Raw genomic sequence first — 9,933 nt, forward strand, 5'->3', positions numbered from 1 at the left:
TTGGTGCAGTTCACCTGAAATGAAGCAATGTCCCATGAGCTAGCAACTTCTTCTTCATTTTTTTAAGAAAATGGCTTCAGCCCCGGTTCCATTTCCATCAGAAAACGAAACCCATAGAGCTTCATCTTCATTAGTTGCAATAAAATTGAGCAACATCAAGGTTGGTTGTGAAGCTCCTAGAATGTTCAACTATAATTTGGATATCATTTGTGCAGTTCAACTAAGATCAAGCGTGAAATGTATGTCTCTGTTTTCACAAAAAGGTGGAAAGGAGGGTGACAAACAAGTGATGAAACATACATCAAATGAAAAGAAGCATGTTCCTTATATGAATGGCAATCCTATAAGGACGGTAGCAATTTCTAAAGCGGCAACATTGCTAGATATTAGTGTGGGCATTAGGATCAACTATGACAACTGTTAAATACGACATTACTTTAATGGTGCCATTGCTTCATTTTACCAGCAACATTACATTAACAGCTGCTACATAGTCGGTATTTGGGCACGGGAGAGTAGGCGGACCAGGACAGTTGCATTTCTAACGAAAAGAAGCAACTTATCTTAATGGGAAATTAGCAGGACATGAAAAAAAGTGCCATTGATTCATATTACTGGAGGCATTACATTGAAAACAACATTGGTTTAGCGTGTCCTTACTTTTATTAGTGTGACTGCTACATTTTACCAGTGGCATTACATAAGAGTGGCTCGGGGCAACAAACATTAGAACAGGATATCTTTCCTTTTTCAACCAATAGATCGGGTTTATATTGAGTTTGTACTGCGTTTCCCTTTATTTCCCTATTAGACCAAGAGACCAGTTGGATGGCCAGTCTCTGCTACTTTTCGCCCCCATTATTTCCTCTTTCGACGAAGTCCTAGATTCAGGTAACAGATCTTCCCCCACCCCCATCCCCTTTCTTCCTTGTTTGAACCAAGTAGTACTAGATTCGAATGCATGAACTACTTTTACCTCTTAACAGTCAAAATTTAGGTGGCTTTCGAACAACCGATCGATCCTATCTATGAGGGGGCCTGGGAAATAGTAAAAGATGCAAATGCAGATGTCAGGAGCTCGGGAAGTAGAGCAAGGCCGGTTTCGAAGGAAGTTATACCTGAGGGTTGCCGGGATGTCGATAGGTGGGCGGTGGGAGGCCGGATCTGCCCACACTACGGCAGCGAGGAAGAAGGGGTCGGAGGCCCTCCCTAGCCAGCGGTGCTTGGGAGAGAACGGCAAGGCACACTGATCGGGACATGCCGGCAGTGTGTAAGAGTCGTTGCCGAGGACGACCCCGTGAACGTTGCACCTTCTCACCTTCCCCGACGGAGAGGATCCGGCTGGATCTGTGACCAGCGGTGAGCAGAGAGAGAGAGTGTGGCCACCGCTGTCATGTTTAGAACTGGAGAGGACGAGACAGTGTGAAGAGAGCAACACTAGCAAGCAAGCGTGGAGGCTCCTGCCTATATAGTGGAGTACTAGTTTTCTTTTGTCTACCGGAGCCGGCTTGACCTCGTCAATGACCGTCGAGAAGTCTTCATGCACGTGCCCCGGAGGCGCAGTTGTCGTCATTTTGATCTGAAGCACCGGATTATAACATATAACACGAAAAAATTCCACATGACAAGAAACCATAACCTCACTGCCCAAAGGAGACAACATGTGTGTGCAAATGCAATATGACCTGTGTTCCATTCGGAGAGCGGTGTGCCAGACTGACCGATCGTCTAGGGTGCCACGCGAACGCGACGGGCGTGCTGTATACTCCGTACATGTGTACCGCCGTTTTCTTGAGGCTTTGCTCCATGGCGCAATCCATGGGTACAATATTAGTATACTGTACTATTTAAAAGTCGAGGGCGGGGCTTTTCCCGCGTGGTAGGCGGGGCAGTTCCGCCTAGTAGGTTCGACAGAGACGCGAGAAGATGAGGGAGTAGGCTGCTGGAAATGTAGGGCTGTGTGATTTGACAGCGAGTTACTGCTGAACAGGTGGGGCCATGTGATTTGACTTGCCATTTTATCATTTTAACTACGGCGCTACGACCGGCGTGAGTCTCCTGATTCCTAACCACCTCCATGGTGTACATGTGCCTCTCGCAATGCTCCACCATGTAGAGGCTAGCTCTTGCATGAGAGCCCACTCCTTCACTTTTTCCTTGCCTCTTTCCTCCACATATGCAAAAATGCCATGTAAGCGGGCTTATAGCCCACTATTGTACTTGCTCGTACAGGTGCTAAGCCTGCCACATATGCACAAAGTCTATGTGGCAAGTTAATTACTCCCTCCGTCTAGGTGTGCAACTCATCTTACGAAAAACAAATAATCCCAAAACACTTAGGCGCGGTGCATACATCGTTTCTTGTTTCTTGACATATCAACCAATAAGAGATGTGGGGTGTGCATGCTTTTAATGACTTGAGACTACCATTTCATTGGAAGAGGTCACTCCTTGGGAAATGCAATAAATACTATGAAGAAAGAGATAGAGAGAAGTAAAAAAATACTCTTATAGCCAACCTTATAGCTAACCTTGTTGTATAAGTGATGACTATGTATGACATGCCAACATCAGATAGCCTAACGCACCGTGTTAAATCTCCAAGGGCGCGACCGCGCGAGCGAGGCGACGGTCGTGGTAGGCGCGACCATGACATGGGCTGCTGGCAGCCCTTGGATCTGAGATCGAACAGTCGCATGCTAAGTTGCTGAAAATTTGCAGAATAACCCTCCAGGATAGGATATTCACCCATAGGTCTATAATCACGCCATGCAACCGTTCGATCTCGTATCCAAGGGCTCTCGGAAGCTCGTATCATGGGAGAATGGAAAGCTTCAGGGTTGTTTGGTTTATAACTAACTTTGCCAAAGATTGACACACCTAAGGTTAGGCAAGCTTGACCAACTTAGGTGAGTGTTTGGTTCAAGCCACACCTTAGGCAAGCCACACTTGGGCCCCATATGGCATAGACACAAAAAGTATGGCAAGATTCCCTTAGGCTTGCCAACTTGTGGCTCTCGTGTTGATGAACTAACCTTAGGAAAGTTTGGCAAAAATGTGTGGCAAAGTGTGGCAATGCTAGTCCTAGAACCAAACAGCCCCTTCGTATCACCTGTAATTTTCCCAACGTTTGAGATGACATAGAAAGCCGTTTAATTGGGTGTTGAGTAGACATGACATCTAATTGGCCTTATCCACCAGGGAAGCCACTACCCTGCCGTTCGCACGCCCCACTCAGCATTTTTACAAAAATGGCTGGCAGTTCTCGCTCGTACTCGTCCCCGGACGTCCTTTAACATTACGGCAGTTCGCTCCTAGTCGTCCCGTCCTTTCACATTACGGCAGTTCCACTAATCCTAACCCTCCTCCCAAATACATGGCGTCCCAAATCTCCATGATCGGCAGTGATTAGAAGGTTAGAACCATCACCGGCGATGAGTTCGACGTCATCTACACCCGTTCTTCCACAACGGTGAAAGGATGCCTTGCTCGCTTCAGACGCATGTTCGAAAACTCAAATGATGAGTGGGTCGCTGAGCTAGATGTTGACTACACCACAGTCCTGGGAAGCGAGAAGAATCTAAAGGAGGCAGAGAAGAAGAAGCCCGCCGTGATCCAGGTTTGCGTGCATGACTTATGCTTGGTCTACCACATATGCCATGCCGACGTTGAGTGCGAGGAATTTAAGAAGTTCCTCAAGGGCGGCCGAGTCAAATTAGTCACTGTAGACTTTAGGAACGACAAGGAAATCCTGGGTCGGATAGGCCTCGTTGTAGGCAACCCCTTCGACCTCCAGAAGGAAGGGTTGGTGCCCTCCCGTGATCAGCCTTCAATGCTGACCCTGGCAGGAGCCATGGTTCATCCTTCGTACGGTACACTGAAGAAACCTCCATTCAAGTTTCATCATGCATGGGAGTGGAATGTACTAGATATAGAGCACATCCACTACGCTGCAATGGATGGCTACCTTTGTTTCAATATCTACAAGGGTTGGATGAAGAGCAAGAGTCAAGTGTGCGGTTCAAGCAAAGAAGTATCGCCCGAGAGGAAGAGGGACAAGGACAAAGTCGAGCACGTGGACGAGGAGTCCGAGTAAGCTGGCAGTGTCGTTGCTCATGGTGGTTCTAATGCAGTGTCTACCGGATTAGTTGCTTAGTTTAATTTCAGGTGTGCTCAGTTTTATTTGAGGGGTGTGTTGTGCTGAGCCCCCACCAGAACTATGTTATGTTCCTTCTCGTTATTTTAACTCTTCAATACGTACATACTAGTATTTCTTACCGTTCATCTTTTAGTTGGTATAGTTACCACTCGTTTCTTCACATTATATACGTACAATATATATGGCCAACATCATATAGCCAGTAGTTTAGTTGTCAAAGAATTTCAGGGTGCTTAGTTTTATTTGAGGGGTGTGTTGTGCTGGACATCATTATTGTGACTCAAATCTCTTTGGCCATTTTATAATGACATAAATACCGGTGGACCAACATGCCAGCTCTCCCTCTATCTCACTACAGTAAAATAAAGTGTGGGGCCTACTTGATCCCAACAGTGTTCTTATTTTCCTGTAAAATTATTCGCTTGGTTAGTCCTGACAAGAGGGGCCACACTTATCATTGTGATATCGGCTTATTTTTGTCATATAACATGGTCAACGGGTTTGACGTGAAAATAACAATGTCTAATGGCATTTTTGAGCAAACATCTAACTTAACGATGGCATTTTTTAGATATCTAATTGCATTTTTGAGCAGGCATCTCACGGATCAATGGCATTTTTGAGTAGTTGTAATTTCTAGGGATAATTAATTTGGTGCCCTTAGTTGTGTCCCACTCGGCAGGTTTACCCCTAATTTCCGAAAACACTTGTTCCTGCCCAAACCACTTTGCTCCTCTTATGCTTTTGCCCTTTGACCGTTTGACCATCACTTTGAAAACTTCATAAAAAACTCATACTAACTCAGAAAAATTCAAATAAGATATCAAAATTTAAATCAATAAAGAGGCTAGCCAACTCTCCTCCAGAAGGCTTCCTCGATTGGGCCTTCGTCGGCCATCGGATCTAGCTTTCTAGCATCTCTGAACCGTCAGATCTTTACCTCGCGGTCAAACCCGATTTTCACCTCGCAGTTGTTTTAGTTGTCCAATGACGAGTGGGCTCACGCCGGGCGCTCGTTGGCTGGGTTGGCTGTTTACCGGGTCCACCAGGTTTTGCCCAATGAGCTCGGGGCGCTCCGCACCCAATCGCCTGCTTCTCGTCCCACGCCCACCCCACCCGCCAACCGAACCCTAGCGCCCTTTCTCCTTCCCCTCCATCCCCACGAGCCGCCACACCCCTCCATCTCTCCCTCATCCTCTCCTCACCTGCAGCCGCTGTGCTTGTCTCTCCACTCGCCTCCTCCTCTCCTCTACCACGTCGTCGTCGATCCACCGCCGGCCTTCTCCTCTGCTTACCTCCTCCTGTCCTCTTCCATGTCGCCGTCGATCCAGATCAGACGTATCGTCGTGGGGGAGCAGCGCCGGCAGGGTCTTCGCGGTGCGGGTGGGGGGTAGGATGCGACGACAAGGGGAAGGATGAGGCCGGTGAGGAAGGCAAGCAACAGCGGGTGGGGGTAAGGGGCAGGGTGAGGCCTCGCGCACCTGCCGGCGGCCTTCGGGTCGACTTGTCGCGCCACCGCGTCGTCGCCTCCTCTGCACCATGCGGTGCCACCTCTGCCTCCACCCCCACCGGGCAAGGAGCTCGAGGTGAACAGGCGGTGTGGAAAGGCGAGAGGAAGCAGGAGCTCATCTCTCCTCCAATGGATGTCTCGTGCATCACGTGCCTGTTGGAGGTGGCTCGAGCGATGCAGGCTAGCGGCGAACTAGGTGCTCCACTCTTCTCTCCCTCACTTCCTCCTCACTCATATTTTACTTTGCTAATATTTGTATTTTTAAACTTGAGGTGTGCAGATCTGACATAGAAGACCACGTTCCTCAGCGATCCCAGAATATATTAGACAATATGGTAGTCCAATGCTGTTTTGAAGTATATATTGGCACCATGCTGACAGGTGAAGTTTTATTATCTATCCTTGTAGAATAATCCAAAGAAGATACGTTTTACCCACCAATTTATATGCCTAACTGTGCTGCTATTGTTACTATTTTCTTAATGGATGCTCCTAAAATTGTTTCGGTGCTCTTCTACCAAGATTGACCAAATGAGTGTTCTGCTAAAGTAAAAGTCATAAGACTGAAATAACATGGGTCAGCCTTTGTATGTCTGCCAGTGCTACAAATTATTTGAATGAAAGATCTAAAAATACACAACACATCGTATGTCCACAGTTGTGATGATGATAGGTGCAGAGTTTTGGCCTGTTCATTACATTAATTTGAAAGCTTGTGTTCTTTTGAGCTTACATTATGTAGCATCTCTACTGTAGGTTTGTAAGTAGCTTTCTCCTTTATCTGATGGAAATCATAACTGTTTTACAGGAAGTGAAGACGGCCAGTCATCGCGCCATATTCCCGTGAGCTCCATTCATATTACTATATGCTTAAAACATCGTGCTCTCCTTCTCTACATCATGTGGTAGTAGTATTTACTTGCCATTCATGCATCTTGTTCCATCATGTCAGTCATATCTTACATATCGCGCTTAACTGATTTGCTCAGTTCCTCTGCTATGCTTTTATGTTCGTGTTTTTTGAACATTCTTGGTTACTATAGATTATCATGCCATCTTGCTGCAATGCATTCAAACCTGCAAATAGCTTTGTAAACAGAATTATGTGCCCAGGCATTTGATTGTGCTTACATGTTTCCAAATGGGGCCTCTCTTTGTACATAATTGAACATGGGATTGAACCCATGGTCACATCATATTGTGAGACATGTCTGAAACGTCTAAGCTGGGAAATCAGGTCGATTTATCTGACTACTGAAAATGAGCATCCGAATAGCTACAGAACTTATCCACTTCCAGCCAAATATCAATTATAAAAAATCCACCATGTACCATGATCAATTGAATAGTCTTGCTTAAGTTTATGTTACCTCCGTATGCTAAATGAATGTTCACTTGTGTTCAGATTTCAAGGAAGTGTGCTTCACGCTTATGTTTCTGCAATATGATTTAGAGTATATGACTTCATTTTCCTACTTTCCCAGTTATAAATTTATTGGCATCGAAGTAGAGCTTCAGGTTTATGGTTCAGTATATTATTGCAAAGTAGTTTATGGCTCAGTATATCACTGCAGGTTCCTTACACCATCAAATTTCAATGTTTTTGTATTTTTGTCGATTGAAGCATGTTCTTCGACTATAAAATAGCAGAGATTTCTTTTCTTATCAATTCTAATCCCTTTTTGATACATTGCAGGTTTGATATCAAACTCTCAAAAAGGAAAAACAACTTTACTCTGTTTTTTGGAGAACCTTCCTGTAGAGTACCTTGACAGAGACAAATATGCGATCAAGGATATATTCGATGGATTTTCACGCAAAACTTGGAGGATATTTTTTGCAGGTTCATTGCTTGCTTTATTGTTTTCTTACTTTCCGTTCTTCAAGACAATATCTTCCTAGCATTGCTCTATAAATTTAAATCCATCTTTTTGTTCTTTGGATTATCATGGCGTACTCGTCCTGTCTAATCCAAGAAAGGGCCTTCATGTTTGCAGATAGTTTGGTGCTCTCATGGTTATTTTATAGTGATTTTCCTTGTATTTGTTACTTGGTAACCATCTACTGCAGCTTAGCTATTGTCCAGTTGCTGACCTTATGGTGAGTGATTGATGGTGCATGTTTTCCTATTAGTTTCTTTCTATGCCAATGTATGAATTTTATCTTGCCGTTTTGCATTTCTCCAGGCCTTTCATTCTCACTGTGATTCCCCGAGATGCACTATTAGTAGGCATCCACTTCCTAATAAAAAATTGGCAGTCAACTTGAACGAGTCATTTATCTAGCTACAGCAACCTTCCTTGCTTTTGCAGTCAACTTGAACGAGTCTATACCTGCCAAATATTTACACGTTAGTATAGCCAGAAAGTCAGATGATCGTTCCATGTTGGTTAGCCGTGATAAATCAAATTTCTAGAGTAGCAGATGATTCGTGTCAGGTTTCCTTTAGAGATTGAAATATGTCTTGACTCTAAAATAAGTAGTACAGCGTCCAGTTCTGCATAGGTGAAAGCATACTATCTAAAACTGGACGGCCTTCTAAAGCTCTGAAACTACTATTTGTTGTGTAATCTGTATCCCCTTTTCATACTCTATATATGCTTTCTACTTACTAGGAAAAAATGCGTGAGAACGATGTCTTGAGGATGCGAATTGCACTCAAATATATGCAGGTTTCTTGCCAAACTAACTGCCACTATTTTATTTCAGGTGCTTCTTCTGTAACTTAGTGTATTTTGCTGGCTCTTCTCATTTCCTGGTGAACTTTTTAGTCTGTACAGTCGAATCGTTGGAAGTTGTTTTCTACTATCTATAGAGGTTTTTTCCAAACTATTAGCTGCCTGACTTGCTTTTTTGAAGTACACCGTCCTGATAGACCAAGTGGACCCACACATTTCCATGGGATTTTAGAAAAATATATGTGAATTTGCATACATTTTCTAAATTTCTATCTTTTCTTATCCATGCTTCTATATATAGCAGGCTCAACAAAAATGAATGTCTGATTGTGTTCAAATTTCAAGGAAGTGTGCTTCACGTTTCTCTTTCTGCAATATTTTTCTGAGTATATGATTTAATTTTCCTACTTTCCCAGTTACAATACTGTCTACTTCATTCTTAGCTTTGCTTTGGGAAAAATAGGTATGCAGGTTATCGAAAGCTCCATTTTTCTCCATTATATAGATCATATAGCTTTGTGATCGAAGGTAGGTTGTCACATATGGGATGTTGCCTGTGAAAGTTATATACAGCCATGAGTCCCTGACAAAATAATCGCAGCTCATGTTACTAGGATCAGGGAACCTCGACCATTTTTCTGAAACATGTCGTAGCTCATGTTCCTACTTTCCCAGCTACACTATTATGTACTTCATTCTTACCTTCGCTTTTGGAAGTTACATTGCTTTCTTTTCCCTCATAAACTTGCTAGCGATATTGGCGAAGTAATCCCCACTTCAGATTTCCCATTGAATAAATAACTAATTTAGTTTGTTGTAAAATTGTAGGTCAAGATCCATGAATAGGAGCAAGGCATCACACCAGCTCTGAGAAGAAAAGGATATGAAGACAAAGATAGACCAGTGTTCTGCTCCGAAGCAAAAACATTTTACGTGTAATAATGAACTGTAATTTACCACAGTCTCTCTAAAACAGGCCTACCTATTACCTGTCCGTTGCTTGCTTTTGTATTAGGAAGTATGACCCAGTCATATATATTTACATTCACGTTGTTTAGTCATGGTTTGTATGCATGAAAATACCTTTTAAATCTAGCTTCAAAATTCTTATGTGCAGTGAAATTGTATCTAGCACTTTGTAAAGAACAAATGAAACACATTTCAAATAACTCATTAGTCTAAATTGACACCTTGTGCCATTAGACATCATAATCATAAATGGTTGCTAAAGAGTTTGAATTGGTAAAGTAGTTGCATCTGCTGTTTCAAGTCTGGACTGCTGAGAAATCCGAAATAATAGGACAAGAGAAATCTCACCAGTTCAGTATGCTTCTCTCGCCCAAATGAGGAACTGAGGAAGAACGGGGATAAATAGGCACGATGGATGCATGCGTGACTCCGAACGGGCCACACAAAGAATTGTTCCTGGACCAAACTAGGTAGCATACGTACCTTTCAAATACCTATGCTTTCATATACAAACATGTTTTTTTCCAAACTCAGATTTCTCATGGTGATAACCATATTTTAAACTAAAAAAATGCTTCCTTAGTTGGTCTATGCATGTTATAGAAATATGATTTTTT

At 43.5% G+C, this 9,933-nt stretch overlaps 1 long non-coding RNA gene across 5 annotated transcripts; it reads left to right on the forward strand.

Moving 5' to 3' along the window:
- The first annotated feature begins 5,236 nt into the window (after positions 1 to 5,236).
- Positions 5,237 to 9,530, forward strand: LOC109731780 (uncharacterized). Of its 5 annotated transcripts, XR_006670293.2 has the most exons (7): positions 5,237 to 5,865; positions 5,950 to 6,050; positions 6,478 to 6,512; positions 7,366 to 7,512; positions 7,667 to 7,769; positions 8,379 to 8,486; positions 9,176 to 9,530. It is a non-coding gene; the product is annotated as an uncharacterized lncRNA (long non-coding RNA). The 5 variants fall into 5 exon arrangements; XR_006670297.2 differs by lacking the exon at positions 7,667 to 7,769; XR_012202915.1 differs by lacking the exon at positions 8,379 to 8,486 and having other exon boundaries at positions 9,176 to 9,355.
- Positions 9,531 to 9,933: the final 403 nt, after the last annotated feature.

Source organism: Aegilops tauschii, chromosome 2 (assembly GCF_002575655.3).
Source record: "Aegilops tauschii subsp. strangulata cultivar AL8/78 chromosome 2, Aet v6.0, whole genome shotgun sequence".
NCBI lineage: Eukaryota > Viridiplantae > Streptophyta > Magnoliopsida > Poales > Poaceae > Aegilops > Aegilops tauschii.